This window comes from Podarcis tiliguerta (genome assembly GCF_965153285.1).
Source record: "Podarcis tiliguerta genome assembly, chromosome: 1".
NCBI lineage: Eukaryota > Metazoa > Chordata > Lepidosauria > Squamata > Lacertidae > Podarcis > Podarcis tiliguerta.
The window spans coordinates 116,541,906-116,562,836 of record NC_139534.1 but is presented as its reverse complement, the minus strand read 5'-3'; the positions used below and the strand labels follow the sequence as shown (position 1 = coordinate 116,562,836).

At 44.6% G+C, this 20,931-nt stretch overlaps 1 long non-coding RNA gene across 1 annotated transcript in view; it reads left to right on the top strand.

Annotated features, from left to right (window-relative positions):
• Window positions 1–9,252, top strand: part of LOC310677892 — a 30,563-nt gene extending 21,311 nt beyond the window's left edge. The window contains exons 2-4 of the long non-coding RNA XR_014511494.1: window positions 5,383–5,546; window positions 7,453–7,819; window positions 9,016–9,252. This is a non-coding gene — a long non-coding RNA (uncharacterized lncRNA). The remainder of the gene's footprint in view (window positions 1–5,382; window positions 5,547–7,452; window positions 7,820–9,015) is intronic.
• The last annotated feature ends 11,679 nt before the right edge of the window (window positions 9,253–20,931 follow it).

The window sequence follows — 20,931 nt, the reverse complement described above, 5'->3', positions numbered from 1 at the left end:
CTATGCATGCACAATGAATATTACACAGTGCCTTGACACGGGGCGATAATGAAAGACATGCTATTGTGGTATCCATCGGGGGAATTCTCCCCCCCCCCTTCATTCTTCCTTTCCTCTTCTCTCTTGAGCAAAGAAGCAGTGATATTCCTTGGCAGCTGCCTCCTGTTTCAAGCCATTTCACATAATACAGGGAGACCTGAAGTTTAGTGCATTAAGTAGCCAAGTTAGTTTTCTCTCAGTTTGGCAATCTGTACGTTGCTTCTGCATATACTGTAAACTCTCTCTCTCTCTCTCTCAAATAGAGGGTGCTATATTTTATATGAAAAAACAAATAAAGTAAAGAAAGAAAGAAAGAAAGAAAGATATGTCAGGGCTAAAATGACAGGTGCCTGACTCAAAGGCTGCCAGGTTAAAAATAATGCATCATATAATGTATGAAATTGCAACTCAAATCCTTTAATTGTCGCTCTTAGGAATGAAAGTTGGCTCTCTGGTTGACAGGATTGTCATTTTCTCTTTTTATTAATTGTATGGGCCTGATACACACACACACACACACACACACACACACACATATCTCTGGGTTGTTTTTTTAAAATGTTTAGCCTGATCTTTCAATTCAAATTCCGTAAGCAGGTTTTCCATTCTCCGAGCACCCAAAATAATTGCACGCTTTAGAGAATCCTAACAGATAAATCTTATCATTCTACACTCGGAAGTACAAACCACTGACTTTTACAGAACTCCCTTTTTCTTCCTTGAACATTTTAAAGCAAGGGATGGCCATCTGTCTTGGGTGCTTTATCTGAGATTTCTGCATTGCAGAGGATTCGACTAGTTGACCCTCAGGGTCCCTTCCGACTCTGCAATTCTATGATTCTAAGTAAGGTTGAGGATTGGAGCCTTAATTCTGATAGTTTAAACGTGACGTTATTGAAAATTAAACATTGTCGACTTGAAAATGTTGCCTCTTACGACAATATCTGGCGATTGACCTCTTGTATGAAAATGGTGTTTGGTACATTTCTGTGGAGTAGCATCTTATAGAGACAATGGGGCTCTAATTGTGGTGTCTGTGTAATAATGAGGTGTGCACATATGAGCTGATTAGTGCCTTCATATACAGACATTCCTCCATGTGATGTCAAATCACTAAATGATGAATGACGGGAATGGCAATGAGGTATGGCTTAATGATCCCCGACTGCATTAAGCCAATGGCCAATCTTGAACCGGTTATCTGAGAGCATTGATTTGCAAATTCACCCGCATTAACTCTCCCACTTTATGACCGATACTGAAATCAGAATAAACTGAATGTACTTATTCACATCTTTTCTTCCATGAATAAACACGTTTGGGACCATTTCTGTTTGTCCCCTTCTGCTTTGCAAGCCAGTCTGCAATGGAGTCCTTTGAGAACATGATTCAGAAAGGTAAACAGATTATTAGAGTTCCCTAGCATTTCCTTCCCCTCCTCCCCACTATACTCTTTATGACTGTTTAATAGTAATGCGAGTATTAATGTCGTATTACTAAACTCTCCCCACAAAGGGGCTTGCTTTGCAAATTAGAAAGCATTTATGAAGACATTCTCTATGTGCTTTTGCTACAATTGCATTGGAGGGTTCTGAATAATTTTGATCCAAGTTTAATTTGTTCTTGGCAAATGTGCAAGACTGCATGATGTATATACTTCTATGTCTTTGCCCATTCCATTTCCCCCCTCTCAATTTAGGAGTATAACGCTTTTGAGTAGGAGTGGCAAAACATCTCATATTTACGTACAGGTTTTCTTAAGATTAGCTGCTTTCCACATTACATAAAATTTGTTGTTTTTTTCTGTAGAAAAAGAAGAAGAGGAAGAAGAGAGAGAGAGAGAGAGAGAGAGAAACCCAAAGACTCATAAATATTTCAAAGTTTTTTAAAAGAGTTTCTTTAAAATTGGCCCTGGCTGATTTTGTAATTTTGTTTAAAAAATTATAAACACATACCATATCTACATTGCAATGTGCTTCATGAATTATTCTTAAACCCCAATATTTATAAAATGAAAGATTTGCTTTTAAATAGTGTTGGCAAATAAGTTCATATTAAGGACACATTGCATAATTTTTTTTTCTGCATATTCAGAGAACATTGTATGTTTGTGAAAATATCTCTCTCTGTGTGTGAGGGGGGGTGTTGACATGAACGATAGTCATTGAGTATACAATATTTTTATTTTTAAAAAGACAGTTGGTTCTTAAGTTAACAATTAATTTGTGCTATTCCCTGCAAGTATTTTCATCACAGTCTCCTTGCCTCCACCATGTGTACATATGAAATTGGAAGGCTTCATGTTCATAAACAGCAGGTTTCTTATCTCCCTCTGCTTTCCTCCCAGTAAATAATCCAGGAATCATGTTGGGGCAAAAAAAGCATAGAGAAATTAATATTTTCTTGGGGCTTCCCCGGAGAGCTTTCGCAATGCGTGTCCCAAATACACTCCCACCTGTGGCTTACTTTCAGGCAGGTCTCTGCCATCCAGTCTCAGTCCTGGAATCGGAGATGTAATAATATAGAATTAATTATAGAAGAATAATTACTTCAAACATACCCTACACACCTGGGCTGAGATCCGGGGCTTCCAGGTCAGCTTCTGCAGCTTCCACATAAGCTTCACCCTGGCACCTTTCCTTTTAGCAATAAATCAGTGCTTGCAACAGATTTTTCTCGGTTGCATTTTGTCCATCACACGCCACCCATTGTATCTCAGCGTGCCTTGCAGCAAATGCTGGCTCATTCATTTTAAATATTCATTCACTTTATCTTGCATCCTGCTCTTTCCAAGAGACTCGCGCTGGAGAACACCATATTATTCAAAACACACACACACAATGTTTTAAAATAATTCCTCTACGTAAAGGTAAAGGGACCCCTGACCATTAGGTCCTGTCGTGACCGACTCTGGGGTTGCGGCGCTCATCTCGCTTTATTGGCCGAGGGAGCCAGCGTACAGCTTCCGAGTCATGTGGCCAGCATGACTAAGTTGCTTCTGGCGAACCAGAGCAGCGCACAGAAATGCCGTTTACTTTCCAACCGGAGCGGTACGTATTTATCTACTTGCACTTTGACGTGCTTTCAAACTGCTTGGTTGGCAGGAGCAGGGACCGAGCAACAGGAGCTCATCCCCTTGTGGGGATTTAAACCGCCGACCTTCTGATCGGCAAGTCCTAGGCTCTGTGGTTTAACCCACAGTGCCACCCGCATCCCATCAATTCCTCTACATACCTTGCTTAAATTAACCCTGTGCACATTTCCTAACTGTTGTTGTTGGACTACAACTTCTGACATCTTTAAACATTCGTCATGCTGGCTGGAGCTGTTGGGAACTGGAATCCAACAGCTGGAAGGCCACAGGTTTGGAACAGGTTAAAAAATGGCCTTATACTGGCTACCTAGCTGAATATTGTCTATGCTCACCGGCCAAAACTCTCCAGGATTCCAGGCAGGGTTCTTTGCCAGCCCTACCTGGAGATCCTGGCATTTGAACCTGGAGTAGTCTGCATGCAAAGCAGACGTCCTAAAACACTGACCTGTGGCTCTTCCTGGGTTTGCCGGCTCTGTTCTCCTTGCTTTGTCAGTTCTATGCAGTGCCAGATTTATGTATTAGCTAAACAAGCTATAGCTTTAGGGCCCTACTCTCTTGGGGGCCTCCAAAAAAATTAAAGGAAAAAAAACACCTGGAAGCACATTTCCAAAATATAAGATAAAAAACAAATAAAATAGAACCTACATACAGCAACCATGTTTTGTGTTGTGTAGGCTCCTATGATGTAAGTAAATGGCCCCGCCTGCTAGCCTGCTCCTTAAAATATCACTGGTTAAATACCTATTAGGTCCATAAATGACCATATAGCATATATTCAATACAAAAAAGAGTGACAATTTGTTGTTGACATATAAAGGACCCCATTACCTTCAGTAGCTTAGGGCCTCATCAAACCTAAATCCATTCCTGGTTCCATGATGAAATTATATTCCCTAGTTGCCCATATTGCTTTGTTGCCATTTCTATCTCCCTCTACACCAGAAGTTCCCAAACTTATTTGTCCCCTTTTCAGAAAAAAAAAAAAATTACTGGAGGAGGTGAACTAGACCCCAGGATAGGGGTCTAGTCGACCCATAGGGCGGACTGGAATGAAACCTGCCAACTCAGTCCAATCCACCCAAGGGGCGGTTCTAGTGCCACAGCCCGCCTGCCATTGGCCAAATCAGTTGCCTGCAGCATGACACCCCCCCCCCCCAGATCGAGGGAAGGCATTGTCACCGTGCCACAATGCTGCCCGACCTGGCAGTATCCATCATTACACAACAGATGGAACATGTACAAATGGTTTTTCAAAATTTTCTTAGAATCATAGAATCATAGAGTTGGAAGAGACCACAAGGGCCATCGAGTCCAACCCCCTGCCAAGCAGGAAACACCACCAGAGCACTCCTGACATATGGTTGTCAAGCCTCTGCTTAAAGACCTCCAAAGAAGGAGACTCCACCACACTCCCTGGCAGCAAATTCCACTGTCGAACAGCTCTTACTGTCAGGAAGCTCTTCCTAATGTTTAGGTGGAATCTTCTTTCTTGTAGTTTGGATCCATTGCTCCGTGTCCGCTTCTCTGGAGCAGCAGAAAACAACCTTTCTCCCTCCTTCTTCTCCTTTTCTTTATGGTTGCACCGCCCCCTTATTTTTATTCAACATCCCCCAATTGCACCTGAGGCAACTACTGCCCCCAGGACCATTCCAGCAACCCCAGAGAGCAATATTGCCATCTTTGGGAAACACTGATCTGCGTCCTTGATCACCACCCTTGGACCAACTTTATCCCTCCCTAACTGATGTTCTTGACAGTACTGAGAGGGGACCATTGACAAGTTGGGTTTCTTCCCCTCAGAACCTGGAAAAAGGTTGCGGATTAATGCACAGTTAAATGATGGAACTTGTTCCCACAGGAGGCAGTGATGGCCAACAACACAGTTGGCTTCAAAAGATGCTTAGATAAAGTCACGGAGAAGAGGGTTATCAAAGGCTACCAGCCAGGATGGCTGTATTCTGCCTCCACAGCCAGTGTGGTGTAGTGGTTAAGAGCGGTAGACTTGTAATCTGGTGAACCGGGTTCTCTTCCCCGCTCCTCCACATGCAGCTGCTGGGTGACCTTGGGCCAGTCACACTTCTTTGAAGTCTCTCAGCCCCACTCACCTCACAGAGTGTTTGTTGTGGGGGAGGAAGGGAAAGGAGAATGTTAGCCGCTTTGAGACTCCTTTGGGTAGTGATAAAGCGGGATATCAAATCCAAACTCCTCCTCCTCCTCCTCCTCCTCTTCTTCCTCTTCCTCTTCCACAGTTGGAGACAACAATGCTTCCAAAAACCAGTTTCTGGAAGCCATGGGAGGAGAGAGTGCTCTTGTGCTTGCTGGCGTCCCACAGGCGTCTGACTGGCCATGGTGAGAGCAGGAAGCAGCACTAGATGCTCTTCTTATGTTCTTAAGTCTGAGTTTTCTGCGAAAGGTATGCTTGAGAAAGTTGCACTGAAATCAGCACCTCCTTCAATTGCACAGTTAAGTCCTGTCATCCTTCATGCAAATGCAGTGGGGGCACTTGTAGCTTCTCATTGTTGCAGAGGGGAAGCTGCAGAGAGGCGGAGATGAGGAGATCAAGGCACTAAGGTCTGATTTCTGACAGTGGATTTTAGCTGAACTGGGAATCAGTTGCAGACTTGCTCCCGCTCTCTCAGCTTCCTTGCTCCATGTACACACCCTTCCATTGCCCCAGATGACCTGCCCCACCTTCAGTCACCCAAGGACACATTAAGGTGCAGGTGAATCATATTCTCTCAACTGAGAGCTGCAGGCTAGACCTGAAAAGATAGGAGATGAAAGTAAAACAGATATACCAGTAGAATTTTCGGTGCTGGTGTGGTAGAAAATGTAACTGGTTCTTTTTTTAAAAAAAAGAAGAAGAAGAAGAAGAAGAACAAACGGAACGGGCAGAATGCACCACGAAAAGGACAAATAACAGATGGACAAGCATAATTCAAAAGCAAATGCCAAATATTAGAAGGAACAACAGAGTTGGCTAACATATTGGCACAAAAGCAAAATAGATTCGGAAGACCAGCACAGTTATATAAAGTCCCTCTGGAGGGAAGAGACGACAGTAGGTTGGCCATTTAGACATCGTCAAAAAAGAGGACAAAAGTGGGTGCTGATTTGCATCAAAGTCGCATGTGCAAATTTATATGTAGTGACACAATGTCAACAATAACTAGTGCAACTAGAAATACAATACCTCTCACTCTGTGTTCAGGGTGGTGGTGGTGGTGGTGGTTGTGACATGGTGTCCTATGTTCCTGCTCAGTCTGCTGTAGTTTAGATGGGCAATTTCAAGACCCCTGCTCCTCTTTTGGGGGGGTTCTAGATCTTTAAACTGGACTTGGACCAGGCAGCCTCTTCAAAGAGTCTTCTGTAAAGTAGGACCACCCTAGAAGTTATGCATTTTGATGCAGTGTTAAATAAGGAACTAAGTTATCTGATATGTATTATATTAAGTGTTCCCTGATGGAGGGAGCTAAATGGCTTTGCCCCAGTTTTCAGGGCACATCCAGTGCTATTTTTCTAGAAAAAGTGGTGCCAGAACGCACTATGAACTTCTCCCTCTTTTTCTTAGGATGGCAATGGCATCTGCCTGAGAGGTGCCTGAGCTGAGGTCTAGTGAGCTCTGTTTATATATATATATAAGCCCTGGACATCTCTCTCTCTCTTTTCTTAATAGTATTCCTTTGCTAAGTTATGCTTGGACAAGTTCAAAAGGGGGGTGACTAGTACAAGGACTGGGTGCTCTGAACATTTAGTATACAGCACCAAAGAAGACAGCGTGATAGCTTACATCATGGCGTAGCTCTGGCACTAGCATCCCCCGCAAGTGTCCGTGATCTCGTGCGATTTCGCAGCCCGATTTCCCCCTGAAAGAAAGCAACCAATATGGCTGCCATGTTCTTCCGGTAAGAAAAGAGCAGATGGAATCCAGGAAGATGGCGTCCCAGATTTTGGCTTCAAGGTGTTGAAGGGTATGCCCTAGGATCCTGTTTTTGGTTCCTACAGCTGGACGTGGGTCCTCTCCCCAGCCCGCGGACCTTCCCAGGTTGCAAATTTCACTGGTTTTCTTCTACCCCCTCAAGTGTTTTTGCCTGACCAGAATGTGTCCTTGAACCTTAAATATAAATCTACATAGCCATTATAAAACAGGGAAAGGGTATATGTCCCGTCACTGCTTTCTGTTTATTCCAAAGATCCTTAATTATTTGTTCAGATTTATTAACCTTTTGTTTTCCTTGTATAACCCCAAGATAGGATGTTATCTGGCTCAAAGTTGCCAGAACCCATAATTTATTGAACCACACTTTCTCCATTTATAGGATCTGTTCCTAATTCATAATGGGCTCAATGAGGAGGAAGTCGTGAGCATCTTCAATCACACCTTCCCTTCCAAGTTTCAGCACCTTAAGCTGCCCTTGCTCTCATTTTGTTCTCATTTTTTGAAGAAGCAACACACAGTTGAATAACCTTATTAGGTGCAGGGAGGTTTTTTTGTGGCGGGGGGAAGGATATCGTCACAAAGAGCAGCTGGTACAATCTTTACATTGTGGCATCACAAATTTGTTCGCACTTCATACAAGCGGTTATACAAAGAATAGCGCAAATACACAGGGTCTCCTTTTCTTCCCACTCCACTCCTGAGGATTTCTGAATGTCATCGGAGATTATGAAGACTGAATGCAGCAAGTGAGTAATAATATTCAGTACCTAAGAGATCAGTTCGGTTTTGTTGTTGTTGAAAACGCCACAGATTTTCTGCTGACCCTGTCAACAACTACGAGAAGCTAATTTGCTAGCTCAATGACTCATCATTGGTTCAGTTTACACGGAGCTGACAAAGGTCAGCCGTGTAAAGGAAAGTATTTGGTTTTGATACTTACATCAAGGAGCTGCGATACTTCCTATGATTCCATGATTGATTTAATGTAAATTCGCCTAATTGCATAACTAAAGTGAACAGTGCTAGATGCTGCTGTCATTCGCTTTCAGTTATACTGGAGAGTTGTTAACGGTGGGTTTAATAAAAGCAGACCTGACCCAGTTGGGCTGTTTGCAGTATAAACACAACTCTGGACATGCTGTTGCAAGTTACACACTCCCATTCGGATTGTGCCGGCCATGGTAAGATATGCTCCTTCTGGAGGGTTTCAGGCCTCAGCTGCACTGCCAGAGGTTAGCGGCTTCTGTTTTGTTTTGGTCTGGTTGCCGTGGGGACAGGAGGAAGGGGGAGGAAAGGTGGGCATTAGGTGTCTTTCCATTCCACTGCACACCTGTGCTGCGTAAGAGAGAGAGCAGCTTGACAGGAAGTGGCTATGTGGAAGCCCATGCTCATTCCAGTTCACCTCCTGCAACTTAAGGGATGTAGGAATGTTAAAGGCTCAAAAGCTGAGCACGCACAACGGTTGGCAGTGTGGACAAAAACAACAGCAACACAACACCGTATAAATACATTGTTAAGTAAGAACAGAGTTAAGTGCTTGGCTGTTTGCTGTGGGTCCAGTCCTAGGCTGGATGCAAGATTCAGGCTGTGAAGCTCACAAACAGAGCAGGAAGGCAGAAATACGAACCCTGAATGTGGTGGCTCCATTAGCGATTAGTAGTGGTACTATTAGCAGGACCTGAAGCAAAACATTATGGTGTGAGAGCTGTTCGGGGTTCAAACCAAGCTGATATGTCCTTTTCCATGACAGTCCACTTCCCAGATTTCCATTTTCTCACTACAGTCCGTAGACAACATTCTGTGTCCACTGATTGTGCCCAGTGCACATTAAGCTGCTGCTGCTGCTGCTGCTGCTGCTGCTTCTTCTTCTTCTTCTTCTTCTTCTTCTTCTTCTTCTTCTTCTTCTTCTTCTTCTTCTTCTTCTTCTTCTTCTTCTTTGCAGGGTGTGTGTGTCCTCGCTGCCCTTCATCCTACCATACACGCTTAAGCCTTCAGACGTGGTATTTCTATGTGGCCACAGTGAATGATAGGAAGAGATTTATGGACAATGCCTGTTAACGGAGCTTTGGGTATGTTAAGCTGAAATTGCAATTTTATGATGTGAACCGCCCCGAGACCCACGGATGAATGATGGTGTACAGATTTAATAAATATCAATAAAAATAATAATTCATATTAATTACATTATTGATTGATTGATTGATTGATTGATTGATTATGAATGTATCCTACCTTATGCCATGGAAACTGAGTTGGTGTGGATGTGGTTCTTGAGCAGTCATCTATCTGAACACCAACCAGACCCAGAATTAGGAATGGATGAAAGTTCAGGATTCTTGACCTGCTTTATGTTCCTCGCACATAAAGTGGCCAGTCTGTGCAGATTTTTTAAGGATTTTGGTTTTTTTTTAATAGTCATGCTTTCAACTGGCTTAATTATTTGGGGGGAGAATTTCCGTGCTGGTCCATGGCTTTCCTGGAGCTTTCCTTCTTTTAAACAACCATTCTGGCTCACTTGGAGAAGTGCTGAGGTTCCCACTCTTATACTGTGACTAGAAAGTCACCTGGAAGGAGCAGTACGTTATAAGATGTTGCCCCTTCTTGGTAATTCTACGGGGGGGGGGGGGGGAGATGGCTACCATCATGTACTTAGGGGACAGCCATCTTTTGTTCCCCCCTACAATATGTAAGGTGGTCTTTGTCTGGCAGGAAAGAAAATCATAGCGAGCTTTCCACAGGGGAAGGAAGAAAGGAAAATCCTTTGTCAGACAAGAGATGCAGATATTATATATCTATCTCCAATCTATCTCAACTTCAGAAAAAGACATTTCTTAACAGAGAACAGGCGGGTAGCTTTAGTGTGGAAAGAGTTAAAGCCTTGTTGAGAATTCCAAGCATACCTATATTCATTTCTTTTTGAATAAAGTGACAAATTCCCATTCTTGGTCACTGGAGCACAAAATTAGCCTGGTGCTGCAGTGAAAGGTCAACATGGAAAGAAATAAACAAGAGGTGAGAGGTCTTGACCTAAGTATAGAACAATAGAGATGGCTAAATAAAAAATTAATTCTACTGTATGCTATGGTCCCCCCTCCCCTTCTACCTTCCCTATAGAATAGCCACAGAGCACAGAATGGCTGCTTCAAAGCTTAAACCCAGGCTGCAGCCACACCATATATTTGAAGTATTATGCCACCATGGCTTACCCCAAAGAATCCTGGGAATGTAGTTCGTTTCAAGGTGCTGAAGTTGTTAGGAGACCCTTATTCCCCTCACAAAGTTATTATTCCCAGAATGGTTTTACAATAAATTCTTCTTCCCCAGGAACCAGTGGCATAAGCTGGGGGCCAGAGGGATGGTTGCCCTGGGCACAAAATTGTTGTTGCTGTTGTTGTTGTTTAGTCATTTAGTCGTGTCCGACTCTTTGTGACCCCATGGACCAGAGCACGCCAGGCCCTCCTGTCTTCCACTGCCTCCCGCAGTTTGGTCAAACTCATGCTGGTAGCTTCGAGAACACTGCCCAACCATCTTGTCCTCTGTCGTCCCCTTCTTCTTGTGCCCTCCATCTTTCCCAACATCAGGGTCTTTTCCAGGGAGTCTTCTCCTCTCATGAGGTGGCCAAAGTATTGGAGCCTCAGCTTCACGATCTGTCCTTCCAGTGAGCACTCAGGGCTGATTTCCTTAAGAATGGATAAGTTTGATCTTCTTGTAGTCCATGGGACTCTTAAGAGTCTCCTCCAGCACCATAATTCAAAAGCATCAATTCTTCGGCAACCAGCTTTCTTTATGGTCCAGCTCTCACTTCCATACATCACTACTGGGAAAACCATAGCTTTAACTATACAGACCTTTGTTGTTTTGCACCCCCTAACAAAATTGTTAGGGGGTGCAAAATTTCAATGCCTGGTGCTGCCTCAATACACCTGCACTTTCCATTGTTGGGTTCCATTGAAAACAGCTTCTCCATGCGAACCAGGAAGTGGCCTCTCCAGACAACGCCAACAACTCTTCTTTTCTTATTTCTGTGGCTGCAGTTTCCTGGGTGAAGCAGACACCGTTAGGAAGTTGAAATGCACATGCATACTCTGCATGTTTCCATCCCTCCCACCCACCGCCTCCATGCGGCCCCGGGCACTGGCAACCCACGCAATGCCACTGCCAGGAACCCTAGGTAATTGTAGCTCTATGAGGAGAACAGGAGGTCTCCTAATAACCCTTAACAAAGTACACTTCTCAGCATTTTTTTTTTGGGGGGGGGGGGAACCATGACTGTTTAAAAATGGCTCGCATATGGGAAGCAACTTGAATATAGAGTCATTGTCTGGTCAACATTTTGATGGATGGTTTATATTTCAAGAGTTCTGTCATAATTAAGTGGGACATCTTCCTTCCTTCCTTCCTTCCTTCCTTCCTTCCTTCCTTCCTTCCTTCCTTCCTTGGAAGATGCAATTTATATAAAAAAAGAGTCATGAACCCCACTGGATAACATTGGGCCATCTGCATTCTCTGCCTAACTGACCTCACAGCGTGGTTTGTGAGGATAATATTGAGCAACCCTCATTAATGATGCCCTAAGCTCTTTAAGCTTGAGGGGACGCGGGTGGCGCTGTGGGTAAAAGCCTCAGCGCCTAGGGCTTGCCAATCGAAAGGTCGGCGGTTCAAATCCCCACGGCGGGGTGCGCTCCCGTTGTTCGGTCCCAGCGCCTGCCAACCTAGCAGTTCGAAAGCACTCTCGGGTGCAAGTAGATAAATAGGGACCGCTTTATAGCGGGAAGGTAAACGGCATTTCCGTGTGCGGCTCTGGCTCGCCAGAGCAGCGATGTTACGCTGGTCACGTGACCCGGAAGTGTCTCCGGACAGCGCTGGCCCCCGGCCTCTTGAGTGAGATGGGCACACAACCCTAGAATCTGTCAAGACTGGCCCGTACGGGCAGGGGTACCTTTACCTTTAAGCTCTTTAAAGAAATGGTAGGTTAGCACAAGGCAACCAAACAGAACCCATTCAGCGGATCAAATTGCACATATCATAAAGCAGCTTTCCCTCACCTGGTGCCCTCGAGGTGCTGCTGAACTACAACTCCCATCAGCCCCTGCAAGCTTCTGTACTAGTAAAGAAAATGCCAGCTTTGTCAAATGTGGTTGTCCTTTAATGGAAGAAGGACAATGAACCAGATAATATCCCCATAGAAGACACTGTGTTGATTTATACAATATTTGACTTTATATGAAAATGCACTCATTTCCGGCAGATTCACAGTTGTTTTCTGTCTGGTGTAGGAAGTCATGGCTCGGTTACCAGCTGCAACTGGGTGAAGGCAGCACTGCCTTTAACATCAAAGCGCATTGCCTTCATTCTAGCGCAAGTCTTCTGGAGAGAGACTTTCGTTGCCCCATGATAAATATGATCCCCAACAGCAAGTCAACTACGTTTAATTTAATGGCACCAGCAGATTAAACCAGAGGCTCTTTATTTCTGTTCTTCGTGTTTTGGGTCCTAGTGTGTTAACTTTGCTTCACTGGTTGAGTCGTGTTATTTTATTCTGAAAGGAACACTTGCCTGCTGCTAGCCTCCTTCCCCCTCATAGGATTCGCTCCTGCTCTTGGCTTCAGATGCTTCACATTAGCGGCAAAAGCAGAGCTGCACAGCTTTTTGCCAACTGGCACGGTGCATTTCAGCAGGTTGAAAAGGGCTGTATTAGGCCAACAGTAGAAAACAGTTGCCCAGATGACTTAACTGTAAAACCTCAGATTTACAAACAGTACCAGAAATACACCCAGGCCACATGAAGACTCTATCGGATGTGTCTGGAGGGCTCTGGGCATGCATGGAGAGAACTCTGCACAGCCGAATTCCGATACAAAAATATGGAGTGGATTATGGAGACCACTCTGTGTTTTTTTCTGCAAAGCAGGCTGGAGATTTGCTGGGGCAGAACAAAATCCACTGATGTTCCACCAAAACTTTTTAGAGCAGTGGAAACAACTAGTTTCTTTTAGGGATGAATGCATGAGTTTATTTGCAGCCTATGTCAATTTCGCAGTCCATGTCAATTTCATGAATCTTCATTCTGTTTACATATCAATCTGTGTTTTTTTTGGGCGGGGGTAGGGGCTACATTTAAATACATATTTTACCCCAAAAATGATAATTTTGATCTGCATATGCATTTGTATTTTAGCATAAAACATAAATTTGTTTCTGAGTTTTGGTTTGCTGCTTGAGTTGAGAACTAAAATTGAGATAAGTGCAAAAAAAAAAAAAAAACCTGTATTAGTTTAGGAGCACAATTTGTTGTTTGAATTTGAGGATCGTTTGTGTGTGTGTGTGTGTGTGTGTGTTATAGTATAAAACCACAATATTCACAATGCAGTAGCAAACAAAAACCATACCCTGGCAGTTTAAAAGGCCACAGATTGTTGGGAGAAGAGGAATATTTTTGCCTGGCACCTAAAGATATGTAAGGATGGTGCCAGGAGAGCTGCCCTGGGAAGAGCATCCCACAAACAAGGAGGCACCACAGAAAAGGCAGATTCAACTGGTTCCCTTATAAATGAGGACCAAATGAAATTCTCCTCCATCTCTAGCTTCCAATCATCTACTTTCTCCTTCATAGGGATGTGGGAGAATTTTGAATCATTTCACATTTGAAGGCAAGGGAGGTGAGAGGGAAATGCAAACCAAAACACAGCCCCCTTTCTGCATTTGCACGTTTTTGAATTTTGCAATGCAGCAGACTCTACGTTCCTTCGTTCCTCTTCCCTTCAGGAGCACCAGGAAAGGATTATAAAGTACTGAGTCTACACATCTCAGACTGGGCACACCAGTGTAACAATGACATGGTACATTCATTAGGCTGGATCATGGTGAAGGACCCTCAGAGATGACCTGAGCACAAGGATTGCGGTAGGTGGACACGATCCCAATCTTGTGCTATGTCAATGCTGGTGCCAGATCTCAGCATAGTTGAACACCTGCCAAGGGCCCAAATCCCAACAAGAGCTTGCTGGGCTTGCTGCTCCTCCTTCTCAAGAAGGGAGCCCAGAGAGAACAAGGAACTGAATTTGGGCAGCCATGAGGAAACAGAGCAGTAACTGCCACTTCCTGCTTGAGCTTTGGCTTCAGAACTGTAGTTATCAGGCACCTCATACTCAAAAGTTTTCGTTCCGTTTATGGAGAACGTTTGAAACGTGTAGGCCTAGCATCTACACGCCACAAACAATGCACAACAACTACCACTTATGCTCAGGGCTGCCAATTTGTGTGCACATTTAGGAGATATGCATAAATCAGGCCCCACAGACCCTTAGCTGTAAATTTATTTTTTTGAAATAAGCCAATCATTGAAAGGCAGGTATGAAACATTATAAATTAACAAGTTCACAAGAACAGGCACATTTGAGGCGAATTGAGGTTTTTACATTTCTTTATGTTTTATATTCTGCTGGAAGCTGCCCAGAGTGGCTGGGGAAACCCAGTTAGATGGGTGGGGTATAAATGATACAATTATGATGATGATCATCATCATCATCAGTGATGAGGTGTGGAGTTGGCAATGGCAATCAAGAGGACCTGTAGGGGAAGGTGCCTTGTCCAATTGTCTCCCCCAAAAGCCTGGAGGTGGCATTGCAACTTACTTTAATACAGGCATAGGCAAACTCGGCCCTCCAGATATTTTGGGACTACAACTCCCATCATCCCTAGCTAACAGGACCAGTGGTTAGGGATGATGGGAGTTGTTGTAATCCCAAAACATCTGGAGGGCCGAGTTTGGCTATTTCTGCTTTAAGACAAGGGTGGGGCAGCCTTGACACTCCTGACTTCGTTGGATTGCAGCTCCCTTCATCTCTGACCTTTGGCTATGCTGGCTGGGACAGGATGTGAGTTTCACCATCCCTGCTTTAAGGTAACTGGAAATATAACTTAGGCGTTGTACTGCAATGAGCTGACCTGTGATCTTGTGCCAGTTGGCTTGGCTTCTATACAGCCCATGGCCTGTGGTGGCTGATGATGTTGAAAAATTGAGAATTATATTATATGGATATAATCCTTATTTATGACAGAGATGTCTGGCTGCAGGAAAGGCAGAAAGCAGTTAAAAGGACCATAAACAAGATGCAAAAAGTAAATGGAATGTAAAAATTCCCCTTGCAAATTCCTCTTTTTAAATTATTGCTGTTATTATTAATTTTATGCATTATAGGCCCTCATCGTAAACTGTATTGATTGTAGCAAGTGGGAAGTGTTGATATACCCGCAGCTACTGTTAACAAAGATAAAGGTATCAATTATCAATTAGCAAATTGCTGCAAATAAGAACAAGGGAAGGGAAGAAAGTTCCTTACAGGGAATAGCTGACACCTTTGTAGTGTTTTGTAAATTACCCCCCCCCCCTTTTATAAAGGAATATTTTTCTGTGTTTTATACCATTTTCATTTATACATTTTATGTATATATTATAAAAAAGGTGTCTGGGACGTAATTACCAAATATGTTAGAGATAAGTTGCTGTTCTTTTAATCATTTGCGGAACAAATATTAATTGCTTCCCCAAAAATATATTTTTGCCCTTTTCTGCAGATAACAAGTAAAATTAACTAACAGTTCAATTATTCTATTAATGAGGTAGCTCCCTTCCCCACTGGCATGAATTCTAAGTGGTGTCTGTATGAGTGTGTGTGTGTGTTTTATTCTTCAAATGCCTCTTATTCTGCAAGCAATCAAATATCTTTTTTCTTTTTTGCTGCATAATCAAAAAATCCTACTCCAGAAAAAAACACCAGACTACCACTGATACAAAAATGACGGCCATGTTCCTTCCTTTGACTAGTTTTCATGAATTCAGGAATACAGGAGAATGACTAGAGAGGGGTTCAGGTGAACCACTTCACACTTTCAAGCACAGGCTAGCCCCACTGTCTGTCACTAACTTGCTCTGTGACCATGCTCTCAATGTGCTTGGTGAGCGGAGCATGAGTAGGAACTCTGTGTGCATACTCATTAAGGCAGAAGTCCTCCATACAAAGTGGGGATCTTGAAAAAGTAGATGAAATCTGTGAGTTGCCCCCAGAGAGATCCATTTCATGCATCAAACACACAACTGGTGTGGGACACAGGAGATGTTTGTGTGAACACCAGGGGTGCCAACTATAGGGGGCTCTGGCTGCCCCCTTTCTTGTGGGCCACACCACAGAGCCTCCAAAACAACTTCCAGTGCCTCACGAAGCACTGGAAGTTACGTCCAAGGCCTCGTGAGACATCAGACGTGGTGTCCGAGGTCTTGTGAGATCTTGGAACCTGACTTCAGTTGGCACTGGAAGTCAGGTTCCAAGGTCTCACAAGAGGCCTCTCTGAGGCCTCACAAGATCTCGGAGATGCTTGCCGAGGTCTTGCGAGGTGCCACTAGAAGTCAGGTTCTGAGGTCGGGGGCACGGATGACGTCATGATGTCATGTCACAATGTGACATCTTGATGTTATGCACGCTGGGCACCCATAACTTGGGGCTCAAATTGGCTCCCCTGCTGAACACCTCTAAAAGGAGAGGCAAGAAGAGAACAATGAGGGAGAAACATTAATGAGTGGCTGGTTTTCTCTCAGAGGCCTAAGTACCTCCATTCTACCAGAGCAAGAGTGGGGAACCTCAGGTCATGGGACAAAATGTGACCTTCCAGACCTCTCCTTCTGACACTTGGGACCGCATTTTGAGCCACACCCCCTGCTTTGCTGGGCTTCAGAGTTTCTGTGCAGCTGAACTTTGATAATGCTTTTTTCTTCCCTACATGCAGGATAGAGGAGGATGTGCAACTGCGAAGAAACCAGTTTACTGACTGGGACAGCAGCATATTCCTGCATTGCAGCAGGTTGGGCTAGATGACCCTCGTGGTCCCTTGCAGCTCTACCATTCCATGATTTTATGATTCTTTGAATGAAGGTAAAAATCATATTGGATGCTCTGGCTCTGGAACTTTCCTCAAGCCACACCCCTCAGTGGCCTTGTTTCACCCCGCAAGTGTTATTGACCGGCTGCAAGAGAGGCAGCTCAGCTGGCAGAGCATGAGACTGTTAATTTCAGAGTTGTGGGGTCGAGCCCCACACCTGGCTAAAGGTTTCTGCATTGCAGGGACCCTCATGGTCCCTTCCACCTCTACAATCCTATGACTATATGAATTTGTCATTGGAATCTAAGAATACCTCTTCCTTGTTTGGCTGGAGGATAGGCAGGGTGTGTGAGAGAGACTGTTTTTAAAGTACCCTGCTGTATAAAAGGGAATTACAGTGGTACTTCTGGATGTGAACGTTCACATCCTGAGTAGAATGCCCCGTTCACATCTTGAGTAGAATGCAACCCGCAACCGCATGTCTGCGTGTGCGCGGGTCGTGTTTCACCGTTTCTACGCATGCGCGTGACGTCATTTTGAGCGCATGCGCGAGCAGCGAAACCCGGAAGTAACGTGTTCCGTTACTTCCGGCTCACCATGTAGCATAACCTGAAAACGCTCTACCTGAAGCATATTTAACCCGAGGTATACATTTACTGTTCCACCCACTTTCGCCTCTGATCCCTGCTTCCTACTGGCCCCCTCTGAAAGTTGCTCAGAAGGGAATGTGTCCCTTGGGCAGAAAAGGTTTTTCTATCCCTGCCTCCAAGCATCTTTCGAACAAGCCAGCAGGCAGTCGCTGCAGGCCAAGCCACCTCCTGGCCTGGCAGCTAACTCTCTTTAGTGAGAGCCAGTGTGGTGTAGTGGTTTTGAGCGGTAGTCTCGTAATCTGGGGAACCGGGTTCGCGTCTCTGCTCCTCCACATGCAGCTGCTGGGTGACCTTGGGCCAGTCACACTTCTTTGAAGTCTCTCAGCCCCACTCACCTCACAGAGTGTTTGTTGTGGGGGAGGAAGGGAAAGGAGAATGTTAGCCGCTTTGAGACTCCTTAAAGGGAGTGAAAGGCAAGATATCAAATCCAAATTCTTCTCTTCTTCTTCTTCTTCTTCTTCTTCTTCTTCTTCTTCTTCTCTGATTCCTGCATTGCAGGGGGTTGGACCAGGTGACCCTATGAGTCACTTCCATCTCTACAATTCTGTGATTCTATGATTTACAGCAGATTGACCTTTCTTCGCACCCATGGGCAAGGAAAGGATGCCAGTATGGTAGAGTCATTTTGCCATAGTACATAACCACAGGTTGTTGTTTTGTAAGTGCAGGCGTCCCCACCCCACCCCAAAGGAAATGCCATACGTTTTCACTTGCCACCCCGCCCCCCCCCCCAATCAAAAAACAGAGGAGAAGAGTTCTCTTCCGCCCACCACACCCACGCCCTGATTCAAAAGTTCGTTGTGCTGGGTAACAGCCTTAATGCACACAGGGTCCCCTTTGAGTTCTAGCGTCCTACAGCCGCGTGCCAACTAGACCACAGCAATATTCCTATCAATGTATATTTGTGGATGCAATTCCCCCCACATGCACAATTCACTGGTAATGCAAAACAATCTGTTAAAAATAGCATGAATTACAATTATTTCGTATGATTCAGTAACCACAAATAAGCCATTATTGCAAGGGAAATGAATCAGCCAGCCCCTGGCAACAAATTCGAAGCGGCAAAGCAGCAGGTAAAATCCATCCCGGCTAAAATTATTACATATGTTTTTCTCGGAGTAATGAAGCACATTTGACATGAACATAAAGTAGCTGTTGAACTTAATCCTATAACTGAAACCTGAATCCTACAACTGTGGAAGCTACCAGGGGGTGAGGTTGGGGTTGGCAAAGGGGGGGATACCATGGCAGTTTCTGGGAGTGGGCATGTCAGGAGGCATCTATTTATGGCTCCCGTTCCTGCTTTAGAGACAGTCTGGGTATTCGGATCTGGTATCTGCATGACTGCCAAGGTCGAAGAAACCTCTCTTGGTGGTAGTTCTGGACCTGAGATGTGTTTGTGTGTGTGTGTTATCTCACAAGCAAAATACCCCTTGCTGGGAATCGCAGGTGGGGAGAATGATATTGAGCTTGGATCCTGTTTATTGCCGATCAGAAGGTCGGCAGTGTGAATCCCCACAACGGGGTGAGCTCCCATTGCTCTGTCCCAGCTCCTGCCAACCTAGCAGTTTGAAAGCACACCAGTGCAAGTAGATAAATAGGTACCACTGTGGCAGGGAGGTAAACGGTGTTTCCATGTGCCAGAAGCGGTTTAGTCATACTGGCCCCATGACCCGGAAAGCTGTCTGTGGATAAACGCCAGCTCTCTTGGCTTAAAAGCGAGATGAGCGTTGCACCCCATAGTTGCCTTTGACTGGACTTAACAGTCCAGGGGTCCTTTACCTTTACCTTTTCCCTGTTGCCTTCCCACAGGAATCTGTTTGGCCACTGTGAGAACAGGATGCTAGACTAGATGGCTCATTGGCCTGATCCAGCAGGCTCTTCTTATGCTCTTATGCTCACTGTGGTTTCCAACACAGCAAAATGCCCAGACTTGCACTTTTTGTATCCATTTTTGAGATTTGTAAGTTTAGTCACAGTGAGTCAAGGATGGCTACATGAGTCACATGGTTTCGCTGATGAATCACTGCATGCCTCACTTCTTCGAGGATCTTTTCTCCTTCTTTTGCCCTGATTATTGTGTGATGAAATGTATCAGGGCAAGTCAAGTAAAATGCAACAGTGTCACCTCTAGCTGAAGTGGCTGGGCCAAGGCTGAAGATCAAACCTATCCATTCTTAAGGAAATCAGCCCTGAGTGCTCACTGGAAGGACAGATTATGAAGCTGAAGCTCCAATACTTTGGCCACCTCATGAGAAGAGAAGACTCCCTGGAAAAGACCCTGATGTTGGGAAAGATTAAGGGCACAAGGAGAAGGGGACGGCAGAGGACGAGATGGTTGGACAGTGTTCTCAAAGCTACGAACATGAGTTTGACCAAACTGCGGGAGGCAGTGAAAGACAGGAGTGCCTGGCGTGCTCTCCTGGGGTCACGAAGAGCCGGACACAACTAAACAACAACAAGGAAAAGCAGGGCATTCTGGGATCAAATCAGAAACTGGGACGGCTTCTGTAAATCTGGAACTGCCCTGGAAAATAGGGAAACTTGGAGCGTCTGATAGTGCACTTTGGGCCTCAGTAAAATGTGAGCATCTCTCTTCATTGACCAGTGGATTCAATAATTACTGAAGGGTTTTTGACATCCCTCCCCCTTCTTCACTGATTTTACATAGGAAGAACCTCCATACCATTAAGAGGAATCAGGGCTGCACTGGAGGGGGTTGTTGCTATTTAATACTTACTACTTGCTTTACTCAGGGAAAGTGACTTACAGTTGTTCTAAAAACCAATTACAATAAACACAGCCGATCAAAATCTAGTTGCAGTGGTTGCTTTAATCGGCCCCCACAATGGCAATTTTAACACGGGAAGATGGCAGAAGGTCCCAGTTTTCATCCTTGGCATTTCTGGGAAAGACTCCCATCTGAAACCCTGGCACAGCTCCTGAGCTAGACAGATCAATAGTTTGATTTGGTAAAATGCAGCTTGCCACATTTCGAGAGCAGTCCTAAAAGTGCCATCCTAAACACTCTTACCGGGGATTCAACCCAACATAACTCAATGGTGAGGCAAACATTTGAACAAAAATTCTGTGGGTCATACTTTGGAACAATTGCAGGATTTAGTGGAAAGAGTCAATTAACAGCTGCCCATTTGGGAACAGAAAATCCCTAAGCACTAACTCTGCAGGAGATGTGCCCCCTCTTTCATTTACCCTGGATCAAGGGTCAGCAAACTTTTTCAGCAGGGGGCCGGTCCACTGTCCCTCAGACCTTGTGGGGGGCCGGACTATATTTTGAAAAATAAATAAATGAATGAATTCCTATGCCC